This window comes from Ctenopharyngodon idella, chromosome 9 (genome assembly GCF_019924925.1).
Source record: "Ctenopharyngodon idella isolate HZGC_01 chromosome 9, HZGC01, whole genome shotgun sequence".
Taxonomy (NCBI): Eukaryota; Metazoa; Chordata; class Actinopteri; order Cypriniformes; family Xenocyprididae; genus Ctenopharyngodon; species Ctenopharyngodon idella.
In genome coordinates, this window is record NC_067228.1 from 15,992,140 (window position 1) to 16,016,649 (window position 24,510).

Genomic DNA, 24,510 nt, shown 5'->3' on the forward strand with positions numbered 1-24,510 from the left:
ATGAGTTTTGAGGCGGTCAAATGACAAAAAAGCATCATTAAAGTTCATGTGACTCACACACTAAATTTCAAGTCATATGATAGCTTTGTGTAAAATACAGACCAAAGTGTCTAGTGTTTAGTCAGTGATAATCTTGCTCTCCTACACTTTCATGAGATATCATTAATGGAGATGTTCGATTTGTGAACAAATCTTTTTTTTTTTTTGAGTTTGAGTTTTGAGTTTAATATTTTTAATTAATCATCTGATGTAGTTCACAAATCCGGTCTGAATAATTCAGTTATTGAGTTCAACTGGCTCCAGTTGCAATATAGTTTTTGGGTGAACTAATCCTTTAAACAAATAATTAATGAATCTCCTTTTATTGTAATCAGGAGTTTAGTTCTCATGAGCCACTTGAGCTTTTACTGACATCCATTAGAGAATATTGTATGTGTTGCATTTCTCTTTTCATATATTTCTGACCTTTTCTTACTTTGACTGTAAATATGTTATCAGGCTTTTATACGGATTTTGACATTTAGCAGATGCTTTTTATGCAAAATGACTCACAGTTCACTTAGTAAAGGGCTGGTCCTCCAGGAGCAGCCTGAGGTTAAGTAGCTTGCTCAAGGGAACAGTGGTGACAGTTCATGAATCGGCCTTTCTGGGACCCAGAGCTTTGATCACTATAGACAACTATCACCATAGAAGGCATTTGGCTCTCGTTTTTTTTTCTCCTCAAAATCACTGTCAAAGGGCCAAGGACAGAGCTAAAACCCATTTGAACGTACAATTATTTGAAAATCCGTGAAATGTAAAAAGCAGTGATAAATTAAAGGTAGGATAGGCAATTTTTTAACAAACACTTTTTGTTATACTGGTTGAAACTCTTTTCACATCCTGATAGCAATCAATAATAGAAGTGGTCTAAATAGTGGTCTTCTACTTAGAGCTGTTCACATCCTCAGACTCGGATACATGCATTTCTATGTCAACACTATTAACGGCGAAATGAATCTGTAGCTGTCAGGTGGTACAAGTAAGTTGTTTATGTTCATTATTATTGTAATGTTATGTGCTTTGACACATGAGGTAATTTTAACGCAGTCTCTCGTCTTGTGACGCTTTGCAAACTCTGCTGTGTGGATTTGTGTGTTTTGAAGGGGGCGTGGCTTTAGAGACGGTCTGAAGGGAGGGTGGGATCTCATGCTTTCAAAGCTAGCATGCTATTGCTAGCCTCTCCGAAATTGCCTACCTTTAAGTGCCCTTTTCAATACCTGTACAGATCTCTGACAAAATTGTTGCAATAGTAATTTGAGTCAAATGTAAAAAGTCCTTTACTTCAAATTTAACAATTTAAGTTAAATTCTATTATGCTTTTCTCAAACTACTGATCATTTAATTTGCATTTGCTTTTATAATTAGTAATCCATTTAATGCTATTACTATATTTAGTAATACTTGCACATTACAGTATGAACAATTGCATAAGTTAATAAACAACATTGTAGTCACTTTGCTGTTTTTCAGTCTCTAATTGCACACTTCTATTGTCACTGATATTTTAATAAATTAGATTCATAAGTAAATAACACAATAACTGTGAAGTGTTATTTCACCTAAAAGTGAAAGATGTTTGAGCAGAACTAGACTTTTATCATGTAAATTCAGCTGTTTTTTTCTCTGGGATAAAGATTTACATGGAGAAAAAAATTTACATAGAAGGGATACTGAAGCAGAGAATATGGGCTGAAGAGGGTCTTGATATGGGATGGCAGTCTTTCTGATTGAAACCATTGCACGTTCATGATGGCTTATCAAAGCATGAGGCCTGAGCCAGCCAAGCATTCGGTGGAATGAACCGTCATTGTGAAATCTGCTGGCAGGTAATAAGAGATTTAACAATTTAATTCAAGGACACACTACAAAAATAAAGTTTATTGGTGCTTGTGGACCATTAGAAGAGTCTGTAACATTATTCAGGTTATCTAGATATGATTATAAAAAAATTTGAAATATGCAAATAAATTTGCTTTTAAAAATTTCAAGGTATCAGGGGAATGACACGTTGTCAGGTCGGCCACATGGTCTTGAGAACTCTTTGCAGTCAAGTGAGGGCAGCACAATGTTTACTCTTCTAAAAGGTCAAGTCTGAATCTCACTTGGGTAAAAGTAGGGTTGCACTGATGTCTGAGAGAACTGGGATTGCGCGCAAGAAAGAGAGAGAGCGAGCTTCTGGTCTGTGTCATTCAGCGCGATTCCGCCTATCCCACCAATGTGTGGGTTGTCATCAGTATCGGTGCATCCCTAGGTAAAAGTAAGTGGTTCTGTGACCCGGTGGAGGACAGACATCAGGAAGAATGTAATGGAAGAAGAGTTTGTCAGTTGTATTTCACTGTACGCCACATGGGAATCCAGTGTTATTTCAGGTGGTGCAAAGGAAGTCTTACTATGAGGTGGTTAGTGAGACACTGAACCTCATTGGGGAAAAAAAAAAAGAAAGAAAGAAAGAAAGAAAAGCTATATTGTTCATTGTTTCACCAATATCACTGAAGCTGTGTTTTATCAAAAATACATTAAAAACAGTAATATTCTGAAATATGATTACAATTTAAAACAAATATTTTCAGTGTTAAAATTTAACTTCAATAAATTCAGTTTTATTTATATATGAATTTATTATAAATAAATATATAAATGTAATTAATCCTCTGATGGCTGAATTTTGATTTGGTGCTCAAGAAACATTTATTATTATTAGCAATATTGAGAATAGTTGTGCTGCTTAATATTTTTGTGGAAACCGAGATCCATTTCTTCAGGATTTTTTGACAACGGCATTGATTGTGTTTGTAATTTATTTTTGTAACAATGTAAAAGTCTTTGCTGTCACTTTTGATCAATTTAATGCATCCTTGCTGAATGAAAGTATTAATTTCTTCAGAAAAAAATAAAAATTACTGACCCCTCAACTTTTGAATGGTATAGTTTAGTAATAACTGGTACTGTAATTTGGTAAATATGTAATTATGTAAAGTAAACTGCTTATACTGCTCTAACTGCTTCATGTTCATGTTAATTTTGAATCCATTGTTCCACTGCTTGATTGCACAACAAATTTTACTGAATTTGTGAGGTTTTCAACCCTTGCTCAGATCAATCCTGCAGTCAAGATTATGTTGTTGAGAGGAGGAAGGCTACGAAGAGCTATAAAAAGATTGGCAAGTCTGAGCTTTCCTAGCAACATGAAACAAAATGGAAAATTTGTGGCACAAACCAAGATCAGACCTTCCGGCCAAATTGAGCAACAGGAAAAGGAGGGCAATTGTCAGAAAAGGGTCCAAGAGGCCAGCTATACAGTACAACAATGAAATGAAAACTATCAAGACGTCAACAATCTCTCTGCCACTTTACACATTGAGCCTCTTTGAGAGAGTGGCTGGAAAAAGAGCTATATTAAGTTGTGCCTAGAGTTTGCTAAAGCCAAAAAAACTTGAAGCCTTCTTGAAGAAATATTGTTGTCTGATGACAGTAGAGTTGTCTAGCTTAAAGGGTTAGTTCACCCTAAAATGAAAATTTTGTTTTGTCTTCACAATTTGGGCAGCCATTCACAACCATTGTAAACCTTGGAGGACTAAGGATATTTTTAAATATATCTCCAATTTTGTTCGTCTGAAAGAAGATAGTCATATACACCTAGGATGGCTTGAGGGTGAGTAAATCATGGAATAATTTTCATTTTTGGGTGAACTATCCCTTTAAATCAAAGTATTATGTTTAGTACAAGCCAACTAGAACCAAATACACATAATACTATGTTAAGCATAGTTGATAATTTGATATTAGGGCAAATTAACTCAACAGAGCTTAATACAGTTGTTTCAATTACAATATGATGTAAATATATATTGAAGAAACAAAATGTACGGGGAGTAAATATTTTCTAAGGGCATTTTTGGAGCAATGCAGAATGTTGTAACAAAGGGTATTCATCAACAAAGACTTAACAAGTCTCCTTATGTGCCATCTGCCTCATTAACCTTGCTATGCTCCTCGGTTGCAAAATTGGCCAGCCTTAAAAAATCAATATGCTGGACTGAGCGATAAAGAAAGTGGAATTTTTGAGAGCTTTGCTGCCGAACTGACAGCTACCATTTAGGAAATAGAGTAACTGCTCGACCCTTTGTCCTGAACTTCTTAATTACAGTAATCATGTGTAATTAGACAATGGTGTCTTAAATATTCATGCAGCATTTAACTTTGACATCATCCTGATATCTTGTTGCTTTTAATCACTGGCATACATTCAAAAGATGCTGAGTAATTTGTTATATTTTGATTTGTGAGCAGTGTTCCTTTCTTTGAGCCTCGATTTCAAGATGCAGAAAATGCTGAAACTAAGCAGATAATTTCATATTATAAGGCTCTGCACTGATGCCCTAATTTTTAGGCCAACCTGGATGGATAATTCATAATGGGTTCCCTCTGGAATTTGTAATGGGTTTTTAGAGTAGTGGTTTATACTACATACAAGTTTGGGGTCAGTTTTAGGTCAGTAATTTTATTAATTATCCAAATTCCAAAACAGCATTTTAGAATGATTTCTGAAGGATCATGTGACACTGAAGACTGGAGTAAAGGTGCTGAAAATTCTGCTTTGCATTGCAGGAATAAATTACATTTTAAATTAAAGCTGCAGGCAGTGATGAAAGGGCCCTCGCACCCAGGCTTACTGCCACCCGTTGGCCTTAGGAAAACAGTGAACAGTGGGCGACATGCATGTAAGCGAGTAAATACAGGAAAATTATGGCAAAGTCATTTCAAAATGCCACACTTCCTGATGCCAACAGGTGGCGCTTTGACTGTAACTGAATTTTGCCATGTAGATGTCTTCAGGCCAGGACTATTATCAAACATGTGAAGTTTGGACAGATTGGACATTGTATGCCCGAGTCACAACAACTTCCTGTTTCCTGGTGAAACAAATTTTGTCAGGCCGCCACGGACACACCCTTCAGCGAAAACTCAAGATCTTTGCAATTTAACATTGTAAAGGCCTTTAGATTAGACTGACCAAATATGATGTTGATGTGATTAAAGCTGTAGGAGGAGTTTGTTAAAGTACAACGTATGGAAATGGCAAAAACTGCAAAAAATTTGCAGAGAAAATTCAAAATATCTTACTTACCTTTGGGTTTTCAGATTTTGCACCCAGGGACTTTTTTATAGGTATTGGGCTGTTACATCTGTCTACAGCGTCAAGGGCGCTTACGTAGCGTCAAGGGCGCTTAATTGAAATTTTGTAGGTGGCGCTATCGAGCCTTTTTGCCACACCTAATTCTGAAATCCATATCAGATGTAAATTTTCACCACTTCTGACGCGTGTGCAAAGTTTCATGAGTTTTCGAGCATGTTTAGGCCCTCAAAAATGCAATTAATTTCGGAGAAGAAGAATAATTGACTGAGCAATTACAATAGTGTCCTCACACCATCGGTGCTCGCGCCCTAATTATATTCAAATAGAAAAGTTACTTTAAATTGTAATAATCTTTCACAATATTAATTTTTATTATTAATATAATATAAAATATATTTTTAAACAAAAAAAAAAAAAAAAAAAATGCAGCCTTAGTGAGCATATAGTAAGAAACTTTCAGAGACTTCTTTCAAAAACAATAAAAATCTATAATATATGCAAAAAAAACCAAAACAAATAAAATTCCAGAAAAAAACCAATGGCAAGAAAATGCAAATTCTCTTCTGTATTTTAGGACAACTAGCTGAACAACTCTGTTGAAATAGTGCATTTATTTGAGAGGATGATACAGTTTCAATTTCAGTAACCACAACAGGATTCGGGTCTGTTGTTGTTGACCAGACCCGCTGACTTCATTGAGCAAATTCATCTCTTTGATCACTGATCTGTGTGACCAGATGCTCAGGTTATGGGAGCAAGAACGGAACCCTTGAGAGATCAAAGACAGACAATTCCTACCTCATCTGAAGCTGTAAGCACAGAATTAAGTGACTGGATTAACTCATCTTCAGTTGAACGCTAGGCTGTCCCACAGCGAGTGATGTTTGACTGTCAGGGTCAATGTTTTACTACGTGTATGTTGGAAGCAACAAAGAATTCTACTTTTAAAAGTAAATTTAGGCTTTGTTGTCTCACAGTATCCCTTGTATTTTCTTGGAATGAACTGTGTTGATGATATTGATAGCACTTATTGAAATATATTCTCCGGTTTCACAGACAAGGCTTAAAACTAGTCCCAGACTAAAATTCGTTTTTTGAGCTGTTTTAACTGAAAGCAATTTGACAAAACATTTTTTACAGCATACATTTATATCTCTTTTATCACTCTGCCATCTGTGAAAATGAATCTGAACCAAGAAACTAATAAGTGACACAAAGAGCTGCATGAGAACTTAAAATAGAGGAAGATGTATCATTACAGCTAATAATGTCAGCTAACTAGCACATAGAAAAAAACTTGGATTGCACATGATCTAAAATATATAAATTAATGTAATATTGTTGCAGTATTTGATTATTTTTTTCTTGGCAGAAGCTTTAAACTACAAGCTTAAATCATTATTTCGTGTCCACTTACTAATTTCTTTGGTAGCCAGCCATGGAATAAGTAAGATAATATATAGTCAGTCAGCCATTGTCACAAAATAACCCCCTTCAGAGCGATACAATGGACCAACTGACTGTACATTATCCTTTACATTAGCATTAGCCCAGTAAGAAACAGCTAACAAGATCTTTGCATAACCACACACTCTTTTTCGTGAAACTGTTCCAGCTTTACAGGGGAAATTAGTGAACATATGCTCTTCCTCTCTGCTGACTTAGCAGGGTGACCCATGAGATCTGCGCTTTAGTTTTGTGCGCGTTGTATTATCTTAGCAAGGAGAACATATTTGTTGTCACCCAGCATTTGCAGATCCAGGGTGGCATCTAAGCTATTATGACATCTTGATAACTGTGACTTGTCTGGACAATTCTCAACTTCATGGCTCACTAGTTTTATAGCAGGAACAGTTATGTGTCTGAGAGTGAAACAGTTTGATACGGTAAACTTGAGAGATTTGATGCCAATGTGTCAGACATTGAGTTTCTTTCTTTCTGCAAGCCTCATTGAGCTGAGGATCATGTGCCATGTCCTGGCATTCCTACAGAGCTCTTAGCTTATACCCAGTCCGAGAGGAATTTGTTAATAGCGCTACCCCTTGATTGTGAAGCCATCTGTTCTGAAACAAGTTGTCAAGGGGAAAAAGTGAATTTGTAAATGCTGTAATTTTACATGCTTCTTTTCCATCACTTCTGAGTTTGTAGCAGTCCAAAGTGGTTTTATCAGTTACATACAGCTCACAGTATGGTTTGGACTTCACACTGTGGAAAATGTAAGTGAACTTATGATTCACAACAGGCCGTTTTTATGAGACGCAGATGACCACATCATCCAAAAGACAATCTTGACGACAATGTTGTTTGCCTTTCCCCACTCAGCATCTGTTGTCCCTGGCTTTTATATACCTCGCTTCTCCCTTGATGATAAAATAATGGGGCAATTTTCCACATCAGAGCATGACTTCCATGCTCAATTGTCATGTCTCAGGCATCTACAGATCAGACATACAGAGCCACAAAAGACCCCTTACAGTTTCTCACTCAGTGCTTTAAAATGACACATAATAAAATAGTTCACCCAAAAGATTCTGTCATCATTTACAATGAAAGTCATGGGATCTAATATTGTTGGCCTGTTACGATTATTTATTAGTCTTCCGATTGTGGTGATTGTATCTAATCACAATTATTTCAGATAACTGCAACAAATGTGTAATTTCAGTTTTATTTCATTCACATTTTGTCATACAAATTAAAATAGTCAAAGGTCTTCCTTCATTCAAAATACAGGCCTGTGGGTTTTATTATATTATATTATATTATATTATATTATATTATAATATATTATATTATATTACTTTATGTTTGTGACGGGCCTATTTTGGACCCCACTGACATTATTGTATGTACAAAATAATTTGAATAATCATTTTTTTTTTTTTCATATTATGCTGAACAGTCCCTTTAAAATTTCATACCTTAATTGCCTACCCACATTACAAATAATTGTACATTTTTGCTTATTGTTTTCTTTTTCTGTGTTGTGACATGAATGACTTACAGCAAAATACATTTTCAGGGCTTAATGTGAAAGCATAATAAATGATTAAGAGCAAAATGTCTTCCCTCTTACTTTAACAGTGCAGGCCTCACAGTATGCGGTCTGTCTCCTGTAGTGCAGTGGGGTTGGAGGCGTCTTTTGGATTTTCATGGATATTTCTGGAATCATGAAAGCACAGTTCACCAGAGGGCAAGACTTGGCTGTCAATGGTTATTATTCACCAGGGCTAAGGTTGCACTTTATGACTACACTGCAGCAGTATGCACACAGAACAGATGCTTGTCACAGCATCTAAAAGGCACATGGGAAAACCAATAAGGACTTTCAAAGGAGCCACTCTGCAGGGGTCCATGAACAAACAGCCTGATGTTGGAACGAACGAAGGAGTGAGGGAAAACTGCCAGCTGATCATAGTTAACTAGATTGTTACTGTTATCAGTGTGCTGTATCAAAATGAGATCAAACTACACCTTATTGTGGTAAATCACATCATAAAATTTGACTTTGTGTGACCTTGGAAGGAAAGTGGTGGAGCAGTTTTAATGAGATGGATTTCAACCAAGTACACTAATTTCATTTGAGTTGATTAGTGACAAAAAGCTTTTCTGAAACTTCTCCATCAGTGTGAATGAGATCATTTTAAAACCTTTAGCACTTTATTTGGAGATTATTTGAAGTTTAAGTTCTTGGAATAAAATGAAAGCACAAACACAGTCTAGTCTTAGCCTCAGATGGCCCACCCACAGACCACAGATGCACAAAGCCTGTTCACTGACAATCTAATGCATATTGATTTGACACATTTTTAAATTAAATTTAAACAAATTCCATGAGACACACAGGGTTTTGTTTTAGTTCAAAAACAATTTATTCATATAATTTCTTGATGCATGCTGTCCAGCCATACTGTATTTATGATCATTCTGAGTAATTTTATAGAATTATGATCGTTGAGATACTTTTATAGTTTTTATTAATATTTTGAATTAGATTTTAAGTTTATATTTTCAGTTTTCATTTTAATTTCAGTTTTTTTTAAGTAATTAAATAATTTTTAATTTCAGTTTTTATTTTATTTTATTTTATTTTTTATTTTTTAAATATGTCTCTATAGTTTTTATTCATTTTTACTTTAGTTACTCTTAAACTAAAATGTGACATGTTGTCTTGGCAACTAGCTGAGATAAAATAAGTTTAAGTTTTTGTATATTTTATGTTATTTCAGTTAAAGCTGCAGTCTGTAACTTTTTTTGGTTAAAATTGATCCAAAATAAATTTTTGAGCAAGTACATAACCAGCCAGTGTTCAAAACTACCTCCTTACCTTAGCCCGATTCACAACGGTAAGCTCGTAATAATGTTTTCTAATTCGGGTGGTACTGGTGGGTTTCAGGAAATTCGAGCATGCAGCCGTTCGTCTTTGCGTCATTACGTCACGTCTGTTTACATGAAGAACGAGTCCCAGCTAGTAGACTATATGGCAAGTGGAGGATGATTTTGAATGTGAGAACAAAGTATAACAATAATAATAATTTGCATGGTTTTACGTGATCCGAGCTAAGCGATCATTAGATTTAATCACCATTGGCAGCAAGATTTATTGTAATGCTTTTTTTCTCAGTTGGTCAGAACAAAAGTGGCAGACATGTTACTTACTTGTTCAGATGACATTTTCTGGTGAAAATTCTTATTTTGGTCATACTTCCAAGATGCAGAATCTGTGATTTCGAAGTACAGTATCCACACTGATGTGGTGACTGACAGCAAACATTAGATTCATCCGCACTGAGGAGCCGTGTCAGTGCACGACCCACGTAAAGATAACAATTCCACAAATAACTGCAACTGCAGGTTTCAAACAGAGATGGTGACAAAGAGGTAAAACTAAAGGACTGCAGTTTTAATATTGATTTTATTTCAAGTAATGAAAAATGTTTTTCATGGTTTAAGTTTTAGTTTATAATAATAACCCTGATTCTACAGTATTCAATTATATGTTGTAAACAAATCATATATTAAATTATTATTGAAATATAATAGGTATCCAAACAATATGCAAATAATAGCTATTCAGACAATACATTTACAATTTCACCATTCAAAAATTCTTGAACGTGTTGTGGCTTTGCAGCTACACAATCATCTTACAGTAAATAATCTTTTTGAACCCCTTCAGTCTGGCTTTTGAAAATTGCATAGTACTGAGACAGACTTGGTCAAGGTCACCAATGACCTGTTAATAGCCTCAAACTCTGGTTCTCTTTCTACTCTGATCCTTCTGGATCTTAGTGCCGCTTTTAATACTGTCAATCACAATCTGTTACTCAAGCGTCTGGAAACTGTCTTGGGTGTTTCTGGGACTGTTTTAACATGGTTTAGATCTTACCTTTCTGATCGTCAACAGTTTGTATGTATGAGTGGATTCCGGTCTGTGACCGGCTTTGTCTGTACGGGTGTTCCTCAAGGTTCAATCTTAGGCCCCTTACTTTTTAGCATTTACATATTTCCACTTGGCTTGCTTTTAAGATCACTTGGGCTTAATTATCACTTTTATGCAGACGATACTCAGATTTCTGATAATACTCACATTCACTCTAAGCCTAGTCAAAATCTGGACCTTCCTTTTTTAACACATTGTATTTCTGAGATAAAAACATGGATGTCCCAAAACTTTTTGTCTCAATAGTGATAAGACAGAGGTCTTGCTTATTGGCACCTCTCATCAGCTTCGTAAAGCTGGTTCACTATTTTTAAACGTAGATGGCTCTGTTTTGTAATCACAATCCAAATTAAAAAATCTAGGAGTAATATTTGATTGAAGTTTGTCTTTTGACTCTCATGTTCAGTACACTGTAAAGAACTCCTTTTTTCATCTCAGAAATATTGCTAGACTCCACTCTATGTTATCGCTCTCTGTGACTGAAAGGCTTATTAATACTTTTGTGTTTTCCCGCATTGACTATTTCAACGCACTTCTGGCTGGGGTTCCTAAATGCACACTGAACAAACTGCAATGTGTGCAAAATTCAGCTGCAAGGATCATCAGGAGAAATGAGCATATTACACCAATTCTCAAGTCCTTGCACTGGCTTCCAGTCAGGTTCCAAGTTGATTTTAAAGTCCTCATGCTCACATATAAGGCACTGCATGGTCTGGCCCCCCAGTATCTGTCTGCACTTTTAACCTTATACACACCCAAGCGTTACTTACGCTCCTCACAAGCTGGTCTATTGGCGGTCCCACAGACACGCCTGCGTTCTGTAGGGGATAGGGCCTTCTCATCCTACGCTCCTAGGCTTTGGAATGCACTCCCTCCTCACATCAGAGATGCACAGAATTTAAGTTTTTTTAGGGTAGCTTTTTCTTGATTGTCTTGATTTTTATCTTTTGTATGTGTGTATATATATATATATATATATATATATATATGTATATATATATATATATATATATATATATATGTATGTATATATATATATGTATAACTTGTTTTGCTTTGTGTGTGTTGTATTCTCATTTGCTTGTTTTATGTAAAGCGCCTTGAGAAGCTACTTTAAAGGCGCTATATAAAAATAAAGTTATTATTATTATTTTTACAATATATTATTATCTTAATATACATTGTGGATGAAATGATTTGTGGATTGGTTAAAGTTTGCCAGATTAGTACAATCAGATCTTTGGAAGATATTCAGTGTTTTGCTTGACTCGCTAATTATTTAACTAGATACTGTATGGTCACTTTACATGTCAGTCAGATGGTTCATAAATTGCAGTGGTGTCTAGACCAAGGTCTACTAAGCTGACTCACTAACTCCACAACCCTATTAAAATTCATTCAGTCAAACACATTTGAACTTATCTGTTCAAAACATTATATTGTCAAATATTAATTTGTAAGACCAAGAGATTGATTTTTTTTCTGATCTTTTGAAGAGTCTTTTCACAATTACATGCACTAAAGTGGTCACCTGTTGCTATAAATTATTCTTTCTCATTTTTCCTCCATATTTTACAACATTAACCCAATTATTGGGCCTACTTTCCATGTGAAGCCTCAGGCTCTCTATTGGTTTAAAACTGAGCACAATAATAAGACCTGGATGGTAATTTATTGCAGTAAGGAATTCATTCTCATCACGTCTCAGCAGAGCAGATGTCACCTGCATTTAGTGGTAATATTTTAACTCATGCAGCTGGGTTTGGGCCAAGATGTTTTTTCTATAAATCCTCTGCCTGGAAAGTGCAACATATTATTATACAGTTAATTTTCATGATATCAAGCAGCTTTCTGGAATACTTTTAACCGGTCAGTTGCACCATTCTGTGACCGTAATACTGTTGCCTTGTTCGTCTTGTTGGGTTGATTGTTTTACATTGTAATATGGTATTTTTTTTCTAAGCAAATCTTTTGGCCAATACACTAAAATATAAAATCAATTTCAAATATTTTACGTCCACATATTTATTAATTTGATAAGTGTACTTCTATTTATTTCATAAAATAATACAAGAGTATTAATGCATAATCATATCTAATAAAAACTAAAAAGAAAAAAAAAAATTATATTGGTTGGAATTCTCATTAGTTAAATGAAAATAAAAATGGGCCTTTATTTATAACTTTTCCCCCCAGCAAACACGAATGGTTTATGAAACTGTCTGACCTGATTTCTTATGTGAAATGGAATATGATGACAGGAATAGCACCCCAAATGGCCTTAAACTTCACCATGATAAAGTGTGTCTGCCTTCAAATCTACCCCAGTTGAGTCTCTCTCCATTTGCCCTTTAATAGCACAGGAAAATAAGGAACTGTGGGTATGAATTAGCCCCCATAACCAAGATGAATGAATGAACTGCCATTTACCATTGCCAAGGCGTGAAGTTCTCATATTCCACATCAATTAAGCACAGTGGGGTGAAGAAGCAGGAAAAGAGTGGAAAGCGTTGCTACAGAGAAAGGCTCATTTTTTATTTATTATTCATTAATCAGCTGACTATGATAAATCAATTGGATAACAATACATTTTATCAGACAAAAAGGTTCAAAAGAAGTGATACTCTATCAATATATTTTGTTCTGTTACGGATGGTGTTATACAAACGTCCTGTACATCTTCCTCTCAGACCGCAGTGAGAATAAAAGCCCTTGTACAGTATGTGATCAGTATGGCAGTGGACACTTTGGAGGAGCAAGGGGTAATGAGTGAGATCACAGGTGACCTGTAGAGCTGCTAATTCAATAGGGCTCCTGAATAATCAGCTGCTGATGCTCTTCGATAATGGAAACGCATTTTCTTGTGCCCTTGGCACCAACTAAAGCCCTGAGCAGAATACCACACCAGAAAATGGGCTTGATTCTATTTTTTTAGCTGAATCACAGTGTAAGTCTTGCAATGAAATGTATCCTCATGGCTTTTGTGGTCAGTGCCTGAGGTTAACGCTGAGTCACTACCTGAAAACCATTTGTTCTACACATATTTTTCTTGTTTTGTGCAGAAAGGCATTTCAATTTCCCCCATAATACTTGCTTGTAATGCAGGGCAATGAATACACTGACCAGTAATGCACAGGCATTAATGCAGCAGACTTGTGCATTTACAGTGTTGACATAATGTTCCTCAAGCGGTACCATGAGGCGGCATTAAGTGGGTTTTATGTATTTGGGTCATGTTTGAGTTCCCCTAATTCCTAATAAATTACTATGACTCTCTCTCACTAGATCACATGATAAATGCCCTCTGCGGTGTATACCTACAGGGATAAAGGCATGCTAGAGCAGTATTTCTTTTGTCAGTTAACAGAATACATGGTGTAACACTTCAGTTTGGTTAGTAAGACAACAATGTGGCTTAGTGGTTAAAGATTAGGACTGGCGCAGATGAAGGTTTAAATCGTAGCCTGAACTACTGCCATTGTGCCCTTGGGATGCTTAACCCCAGATTACTCCATGCTGACTCTGTTTGACATCATTAAAGGGGTGGTTGATTACTTTTTTAACTTTAGTTAGTGTGTAGTTTTGCTGTTAAAGCATAAAGAATGTCTGCAAAGTTAAAATGCTCAAGGTCAATGCAAAGGGAGATATTTTCTTTTAAAGAATTCTCTGTTTAAGGACTAGGAGGGACTACAACGAGCTTCTTCCCGGGTAGGGTCATCACTAACCCTAAAATTTACATAAACCCTGCCCCTGAGAACACACAACAAAGGGGACCAGGCCATGTTCGGCTGCTTTAGAGAAGAGTTGTTGTAGTAGAGTGTTGTTACCATGCCGTCATTTTACGCTGGACTGCTTCACAAACAAGGGTCAATTCAACGCTGGATTAACATGCTAGTCGATGAGTTGAATCAACTCCACAGCAACTACATAAATTTATCCACTAACCATTCAGAAATGTCCAGATGCATTCTTAAAGTTGTAACTTCTTCCATTAGTGTTTGACTCCAGTTTGAACAATGTAAGGCTGAACACCGTTTCTGACAATCATCATTTTGGCTGCGTGAGATTCTCCAGCTTTGTTGTTTGATCAACCGAAGCGCGAGCTGTTAAAGCTCTGTTCTCTGTCACACAAAACAGTGTGTTTTTGCTTACACCCAAATAGGGGCAAATTTGACAAGCTATAATAAATTATCTGTGGGGTATTTTGAGCTGAAACTTTACAAACACATTCTGGGGACACCAGAGACTTATCTTGTAAAAGGGGCATTGTAGGTCCCCTTTAACGACGTCACAACCAGTTTGGATTACACCACTGCCTTGTACGCTTTGAAATTGTGAGTTGTTTATATCCAACGTGTCTGATAAATGTAGAAAGGAGGAAAAAAAGGAATAGCTAAAACATTTGATCATCAATAAACCATGAACCTAATATTGTAGTACTTTCAAATATAAATCAATGACAAATTCAGATCAGACAGGTGTTGAACGGTGGTGGCATGCTTGCAACTGACCTGCCGAATGCATGTCCTCTAAAGGTAGAATGAAATGATTATATCCCTAATGGTACAGCTTGAAACAGCATCAATGTGCTAGTGAGAAATCCCATCAGGAATATCGTTAAATTTTTAGGAGCAACAACAGAGTCCTTAAGGAGGAGAAGGTAATGACAGTTGCTGCAGCTCTCAGTGGATTCATATTCCCTTGGAAACTAATTTGATTGTGTGCAATTACACATTTAAATGTGTCCCTAATGAAATGATCATGTTTGCCATTCGATAGCAACCTTGGTGTGGCTTTTAGATTTTTCCCTTTATTGCTAGAGGGGACTCTCTATCCTCCTCAATTTTAGTCATTTTCAAAAGTAAATTCAGACTTTCAATCAGGATTTTTTCCCTCCAAAAAATAATCACCTAAATGGGTAATATGCATTACTAGAAATGATATCTTTTTATATTCTCTAGAATTTAGATGACCTTTTGTCTTTATGACAGCAGTTACAAGGCGCTATTAACTTCATGTGTGCCTTGTCAATAGGGAGTTACACTTTAACTCCAGATTACTCTATGGCGACTCTGTTTGACAGCATTGGTGATGTTATGACTAGTTTGATGTATACCACTGCCCCTTAATTTTTGAAATTGTGAGTTGCTTTATCCAACGTGTCTAATAAATGAAGAAAGGAGGAAAAAAGGAATAGCTGAAACATTTGATCATCTATAAACCATGAACCTAATATTGTAGTGCTTTCAAATATAAATCAATGAAAAAAGATAAAATATTAACTTCATGTGTGCCTTGTTGAAACATCATACCAGCATTTCCATGGAGAAGTATCATTAGGTTTAAAGTTGAACTTCATTCATTACTTTAACAGTGTTGTGTTGTGATAATGACTAAATATGTGTTTATTATGAAGAATAAATCATTAGGCTGTTATTTTGGAGAACTAATCAACTCACTTTGCAGAATGCAATTGTGCTATTGTCATTTATGCATCCGCAAATGACCTCCTAAACAGATGAACTGTAATTTCTGTAACCTTGTCTCTATGTTGAGCAGCCTTGAATGTTTGCTACTGTCTTACATCATACACATTAAACATTTACCACAGGAAAAAAAAAAAAACCTTAAACCCTATGGAAACATGGAATAAACTAATATCCACAATAAATTAGTGGTGAGAGGTAGAATAGTGAGAATGAAAAGGTTTTTCTAAAGAGACACGTTGATTTATTGTTGGCTTTAGAATGCAGCCCCTTGAGTTAAACTGTAGCAGAGGGGAGTATAAATCACAACACACCTGAAATATAACAGTCCATTTGGCCTCAGAAGTCACAAATGCAAGCCTTGGTCCTCACGCTACACTAAATCACTCTGGTCCTCAGCTGGCCAAGGGATTGTCGGTCATACGTTGGTTGAGTGAACTTTGTGCTCTGTTGAAATGGACTCTACTTTGATGCGATCCATCAAGCTGTGTATCCTTATGTTGCTCCATCACAGATAGATTCACTGAATATTGTTCAGTATAGACCACCTCACTTTGATAACTCACAACTGTTATGCCACAGTGAAATGAATTTACACCTTAAACTTGCTTATTAGCCAGATGTTAGCATGATGTAGCGTCTGGACCAATCAGGCACACAATTATTCATTATATTTAATGAATTACCCATAAACTCACTCTATCAAAGTTCTGTGAACCCATCCCCCTAAAACTGCAACTAGCATCCCAAACATAGCTAACACACAGGCAGAACTAGGTGTCCTGTTACAGATACATGGTACTTATACGATCAGAAAGAATTTTGCAGAGACCAGTGACTCTGACTTCATTCTTTCTGAGAAGGACAAATAAAATCTCTTAATCCTATGTATTCTCTATATAACCACTTGGGAAATGTATAAACATGTATCCAATTTTCCCATCTCATGACTTTCCTTGTATAGGCTTTATTCTATGTATTAATTCTCTCCTTTGAACTATTTTGGTATTAATGTTTCAGAGTTGCAAATGTACAGTTAACTGAAATTACATTGGTTGCATGTTTGGTATCTACGGACTCCAACTTTCGTTTCCTATTTGGTAATTTATGTTACATGTTACTAACTCTGTGACATATTAGTATTATAAGAATACTACTAGAAGGTTCTTCTCTCATTCATCCAATCCAGTTCCTTATTGGCTTGGACACCTTAAGAGGGTGTGACATCTTCACCCCTTATATTCACTGATCACAAGATCAAGCTCTCTTCTCTTTTACTGACAAATGCTGATGTTAAGATGATGCTGTGAGAAGCTAGAAACTTCTAAGTAACCCCAAGCTTGTGCTAGGCTTCAGCCTAGACCTTGCATTCACCAAAGATCCTCTGAATCCAACTGGTTCTCTTTCATCAAGACAATATCAGCAAAGATTCAACGTTATTAGCATGCATATTACTAGAATATTGGCTATTTATTAGTACTTATTAAGCACATATTAATGCCTTATTCTGCATGACCTTATTCTACATTCTTAATCCTACCCAATACCTAAACTTAACAACTACCTTACTAACTATTAATAAGCTGTAAAATAGGAGTTTATTGAGGGAAAAGTCATAGTTAATAGTGAATATGTGTTCCCTATACTAAAGTGTTACCAATTTTACAGTTTTTTACAGTAAAATTACATATTATGTGATGTTAAACCATTTACGTTTTTCACAATATAGTAAGTTTACCTACTGTTAACCAATTAACGTTTTTATTGTAGCATTTTTACAGTATTTTCTGTAAAAATTACAAACATTTCTTTTACAGTGTAGCCACTAGAAGATCCTATAATTTAAAGTAGTTCAAGTAAGCAGTCAACATTTTCAGATAATATTATTCAGTTAAAATGAGCTTTATTATCTGGCACAAAACCAATAAGGATACCAATTAAAATTCACAATGCTATATTTGAGAGAGAGAACGTCATCATTGTATTCAGTTCATTTTGATCTTAATTAAATGGACGTTTGGACAATTTCTTTTTCTCATTTTCACTTCCCTAATAAATATAGGGATTTTCTGTGCTCGTTTTGCTACAGAATAAGATAGAAAATATGGTTATGTCAAAAATACTGTATATACACACAATATACTGTACAGTATATACACACAATGTGCTGCCCATGCACCAGCAGGGGTAAGCCTGTTTAACCCTGGCCCCTGATCAATACTAATACAACTTAACTTTCTGCATAGGATATTTTTAGTAAGAATTATGGTTGCTTTCTCTTCAAGTCTTCCAGTAGGCTGCAAGAAGTAGAGCCCAACATAGAATCTAGTTAGTTAGTGAGTTATCAGACAAGGGCAATTGTCTCTGGTCCACCTTCTCTAATTGGCGAGATGAGGTTGGAGCCGCTAGTGTGAGGGAGCGCAGGAGGTCTGTCAGCCTGGAGCAATGGAGTGAAAACAAAAGAAATTGGGGTGGTTTGGTAGTGGCCTTGTTTATTATTTCCTCTAGCTCTTTTTAAAGACCCCCTGAAATCAAAATGTAAGTTTTTTAGCTTTTAGTATGAATATGTTAGTATGAATAGGTTATGAATAAGCTGGTGTGTTCCAAAACAATGACAAAATTTGCATTTAGGAGATATAAGCATTCAAAACTTACAGTCTCTCACTTCTGCTAAAATGGATCACGGATTTTCCTGACATCACATCGCACTTCAGTTTCTCATTAAATCTTCGGTCCAATCAAATGCTCTCTAGAATCTGAAGTCCTGCCTCCTCCTACACTATCAACAGACTCTGAAGCCTCGGCTGAAATCGGGTCAGTTTCTGCATGGTGAATGGCACATAGTGCACTATATAGAGAATAGGGAACGATTCAAACGCACCTTTGACGCGAATAAAGTCCGTTTTCGTGTCACATGAACCACGGCAAAAAAAAACAGTAATAAGTTGTGTTGCTTGTGGTTCTCCCCCTCAAGGAACTTTTCATATGATGAACACATGTATATACATTTGCACATTTTTTTTATTCCTTAATGTACTGTACAGTACAATACACCAAACAACAACAAAAAATATTCTGCCCCAGCATCACATCTTTGGTCTGGGACAGGCCAGAGAATCTCGTCAACATCACAGGCTGTACTGGCCCTATCCAGGCAGCGGGGGGAAAATCCTCTTGCATGCCTGATCCACCCCTGGCACGCATCAACTGAAATGTCTAGTCGGGTTTCTTCCATTCCATCGTCTCTGTGTCCTACAAAAATAGAAGTACTGATTACTGCAACTGTAACATCCTTTTTACAAAATGGAAGCAGACAGAAACTCTATCTGTATGTAAGGCATGTGTTGTAACAGAGTACAGCACTCAAAAGTTACAGTAGACACTGAGGTACACCTACCTGTTTTCCTCCCTGAAGGTTCTTATGATCGAGGCGATGGTAAAGCAACTTAAGTTTGGCTGAACTCATTGCCCAGCCTCCCTCATAGTCATACCATGGACAAGGACATGGTCAACTAGTGGCACAAATTTCATCTGAGACTCCTTGTCTCCTTGCACCTCATCCTCATCCTCGTCCTCCTCTTCCTCCACTCTTTACCGCTCTTGCTCATCCTCTTCCTCCTCTTCCTCTTCCTCCTCCTCCTTCTCTCTGGTGTCCTCAACCTTTTCAATCACGTCTCTCTGGATCCATTGTTCCAAAACTGAATGAACTGACTCGGGCTCTTTTATCTATCTATTGAAGGTTCTGATTAATGTGTGATAAATTTTGACTCTTAGTGTTTCCACGTGGGTAACTGTGTGCTAATTGAGCTCAAGCTATGCTGACTTGAGTGAACAATATTGAATGCTAGTGCTTTCTAAATGACAACATGGTGTAGGCAATGAGAAATGAAGGGATTTGTGTCTAGAGTTTTGCAGTGACAGTTCAACAAATCTGATTCATGTGTCAAAACAGGGGAATAGTGTTTATAGTTTAGGGAAATGGGTGTGATTTTTGATAAATGGCGTTATGGTTTTGAAATTTTAGGTCAAAAGTCTGGTTATAGTGTTTAAGCAATCGAGAAAAACTGTAAAGCGATATAAAGGACATTATGAGAAGAAACGGTCAGAGATTAGAAGGAAACAGAGGTTTTACTGAGTCTAACGGCTCTGGCAGAGCTGTAACATAAACAAAATGCTATTGGCTATTTAAAAAAGGGGCGGGGCTTTTCGATATATCGCCCTGTCTTCCTGTTTCAGTTGAAATTACGTCAACACATTGAATAATGATGTGCGTTCCAACACTCTTCAGTGGGCCTTTAATATATTTTTTTTTCTCTTTATTGCCTGCTTATACAAATTACCAGAAAACCCAGATATTTAGCTAGATTGGCATTCTACATTAAACTGTATGCAATTCATTGCAATGGAGATGATGCAATCATAGAGGATTTGTCTATTTATGCATTAAAAGTAAACCCTAGTTAGGGTGTTCAGTTCCAACATCATATTGCCAACACAATATGCAGCACCCTCTTAAAAAAATGAACCTGTACTATTTTTGACATCTCCAAAATCCCTTGCAGTGTCACAGCGGGTGCCAACATTAACAGTATTCTGGTGATGGGACATCCTATCAGGATTGTTTGAGGGCCCGAGGCTTCCCCTTTGAGGATGATAAATTGAAGCGTGGCAGCTGCGGTCGAGCACAGCTACTGAATCTCCTGAGTGGTGGGGTGGTGGGAAGCTGATATGTCACCCCTCCAATCCTTCCTGCTCCTGCGGGAATGAGGAGGAGGGTGAGACCGGGCTTCAGGGAGGGAATTAGTGCCCACCGCAGAAGCTCTGCTGGAAATGCGCTCTTCTGTTCCACCAATGGGACTGAATATTAATTTCTATGTGTTTGGTTTCAAGTGATGGATCATCCAAACATATGGGGAGGCTGTGCATGAGTATATTTCACTTCAAGGCCCTTTTCAACTTTTTCCATTAATACAAACAACATCTTTGCCAAAATGCATTTTCTTTTTTTGTTCCTGTTCATGGGTTCTCAGGAGAGAAAAAAAAAAATTTTTTTTGGTTAATCTTGCAGATAGAGCGAGTGCACACATGCACACATATGCATTAATTCTCATGGTATTCAGATGGTTGGAATTGTTGTACAAATTAAATAATACATTATTTTATATTGCTAAGCACAAACATATTTGGTCTCAGGGTATCTTGAATTAATACCTGGTTAGGAATAACATTCTGCAAAGTGAATCGTGTTCATACATACTGAGAGGAAAATCTAACATTTCTTACAACTAATCATCAATCTAACACTTGCAAGCATGACTCTACAAGATCTAATAAAACAGCACAAATCCAAAGCAATTTAACGGTAAACAGTAAAACACTATTTTCACTTTAACAACAATGTATATGCCAGTGTTGCCAATTGCTTTCAGTTGGAAGTAGCTAAAACTGGTCACTAAATGTCATCATACTGGCGAGTCCACTGATCTATATTAATATAAAAATAGATCAGTGGGCGAGTCATGGAATCAAGATAAGGTTTGTCCAAGAAGTTACTAGATTTGTCGCTAGGCTTTTGAAAAAAGTCTCAAAAGGGGCAGGGAAGTCGCTAAATCTAGAAAAAAATTCACTAAACTCGCAGCACTGGTATACTCATATGATATTACTTTTATTCAGCAGTTCATCGGACTGTCACAAAAGACACTCTTGTGTGTGGAACTATTTTCTTACACCACGGATTCAAGATATACCACTGCTTCAAGATATACCACTGCTTGACGGTCGTAAATGACGGTTTTGACTGGAGTTATTGGAGTAGTGATTCAATGACTCATACACAAAGACAGTCCCTTATTTAGTTTCTAAATGAAATGGCTGTTTTGAACAAATCATTTGAATAAGTGTTTCAGTAATGCACTTCCTGAATGAATCAGCATCACTTCACTGCCATTCACAAATCCTCTCCTGTGACATCATGGAATAATAAAGCATCCATTGGATGCGCACTTCAAAATTTCACCGGAAGTAGTAGTTTAAGTTCAAGTTCGGTTTATTTATATAGCACTTATAAAACAGCCACACGAATGACCAAAGTGCTGTACAGAGGTTCAGAATTAAGGAAGAAGGAAAAGATATACAATCAAGACAATTAAAACACAATTAAAACAGGGTCTGACCCCAATTTATACAAAACTAAATGAATATGTTAAAAACAAAGAAAACAAGGTATAGACACTTACATAAACATATAAAAGCATGACAAGATCCATAAAAGAAAATTAATTATAAGCCATGGAAGACAAGTACGTTTTTAGTAGAGACTTAAAAGTGGTCAGGGAAGATGCTAACCTAATTTCTAAAGGCAAATTATTCCACAACCGCGGCCCAACCACAGAAAACTCTCGATCCCCTCAATGTTTGAGTCTGGAATGTGGGACTAAGAGAAGGTTCTGGTCACTGGATCTCAAAGTTCTGGAAGGAGTATATGGTTGCAACAATTCAGATAAATAGATGGGGGCTAGATCACATAGAGATTTATAGACAAATAAAAGGATTTTAAAATCAATTCCGAATTTAATAATAATTTGAAAGTATTTCAACAAATCATTTGAATAAGTCAAATACCCTGTTGATGTAACAGTGTAACATTTGTTTTATATCTTGAGAAAAACATTTAGTACGTACTACTGTATGTAACATGTCTGTTAAAGAGCGCATCATCTGGAAAACGTTGTGTTCTAATTGTGTTCTAGTTGTGTTCTAACAACCACTAATTAACATTGTAAAAGAGCCGACTTAATCACAGATTACTCACAGATGCCAAGATTTACAGCTATAATTTGTTCCTGAAAATCCAAAGTGAACTTATACAGAATGAGGATGGCATATTTTGCCACTATTAAAGTGAACTGTGATATTTCCATAATGTTCTTATTTTGTTTCATTCTTATTTCCTGCATACATTTATTATGATAGAAATCATGGTTGATAGAAATGCAATTAGAAAATGAAGAATGTTGCCCAGAAGGTGCCATCTCATGCAGCAGTATATTAGGGGAGGCTGACAATAATGAGAATACAAAATTATTGTGTTATTTAGATATATCAGAGACCCGAAGCCTGTCTAATGACCTAATTTTTTGTTAATAATAACACTAATATGTTTTCCCTATAAAAAATAAATGTACCAAAATGTATTTGAAATACATTTATTTTATGCTAAGCATACTACAAATACATTTACATATTTATGTACTTAATATAAACACTTGCAACTGTACTTTTGGTATACTAAATTGATATACTTAAAGGGTTAGTTCACCCAAAAATGAAAATTCTCTCATTAATTACTCACCCTCATGTCGTTCCACACCCGTAAGACCTACATCAGTTCTACATCAGAACGCCGGCTCAGTATTGCCCAAAGCTGATCACGTGAGCAGCACGATGCATGCATGTGATGCTAACGCAGGAGCTGGCCAATAATGAATCGGCGTTTTTCCGTGGAACCTGGAAGCACTGGACGTAAACAATGTATGAGAATGACACAGAAGAGAAGATATTGTTGAATAAAGTTGTTATTTTTGTTTTGTTTTTTGCGCACAAAAAGTATTCTCGTCGCTTTGTAAAATTAAGGTTGAACCACTGCAGTCACGTCGACTGTTTTAACGATGTCATATACCTCTCAGATTTCATCAAAAATATCTTAATTTGTGTTTTGAAGATGAATGAAGGTCTAATGGGTGTGGAGTGACATATGGGTGAGTAATTAATGACGGAATTTTAATTTAATTTTTTGGGTGAACTAACCCTTTAAAGTCTTAATGCATGTTAGTTATCCAGAAGTAGCACTGAGGTCCAAATAAAGATATACTTTAGGTACAGTTTAAATATCTTGAATTTAAAGACTGATATTATAGTGAATGATCATACTATCCTTACTATTATTGATATTAAAACACATTTTAGTAAAGAAGTGCTCCAAATAAAGTTTAATTGTAATATTTATATCAGTAAGTCTCAAGTGATGTCAGTAAATATGTTAATGGAATTGCACTATACTTAGTATGAAATTAATTTATTTTAAATACATTTTGGTATAGTTTTTTGTTGTTGTTGCCACTATAGGGTTGTCATAGATGATAATCAACAATTGAACAATAATACCACACAAATAAATTCAATCACACTTCTCTTTTTTATTTGACTGAACAGCAATTTAACAGTCAATAGTGACCACTGTGAGGATGCATTACCAAATTCAGTTCATTTGATTTTGTGTTCACTGTTTTAGTGCAGTGAATGTTAAAGCAAGCTGTAACTCAAAGACAGAGAAAAAAATACATTCAGAAATTCGATCCAAACACCCAGCTTGTCACAAGAAATTAGAAGAGCCATCCTTCTGA

At 36.0% G+C, this 24,510-nt stretch overlaps 1 long non-coding RNA gene across 1 annotated transcript in view; it reads left to right on the forward strand.

Moving 5' to 3' along the window:
• LOC127519291 (uncharacterized) overlaps positions 1-9,152 on the forward strand; it is a 28,589-nt gene extending 19,437 nt beyond the window's left edge. Inside the window, exon 4 of the long non-coding RNA XR_007931768.1 lies at positions 8,264-9,152. This is a non-coding gene — a long non-coding RNA (uncharacterized LOC127519291). The remainder of the gene's footprint in view (positions 1-8,263) is intronic.
• The last annotated feature ends 15,358 nt before the right edge of the window (positions 9,153-24,510 follow it).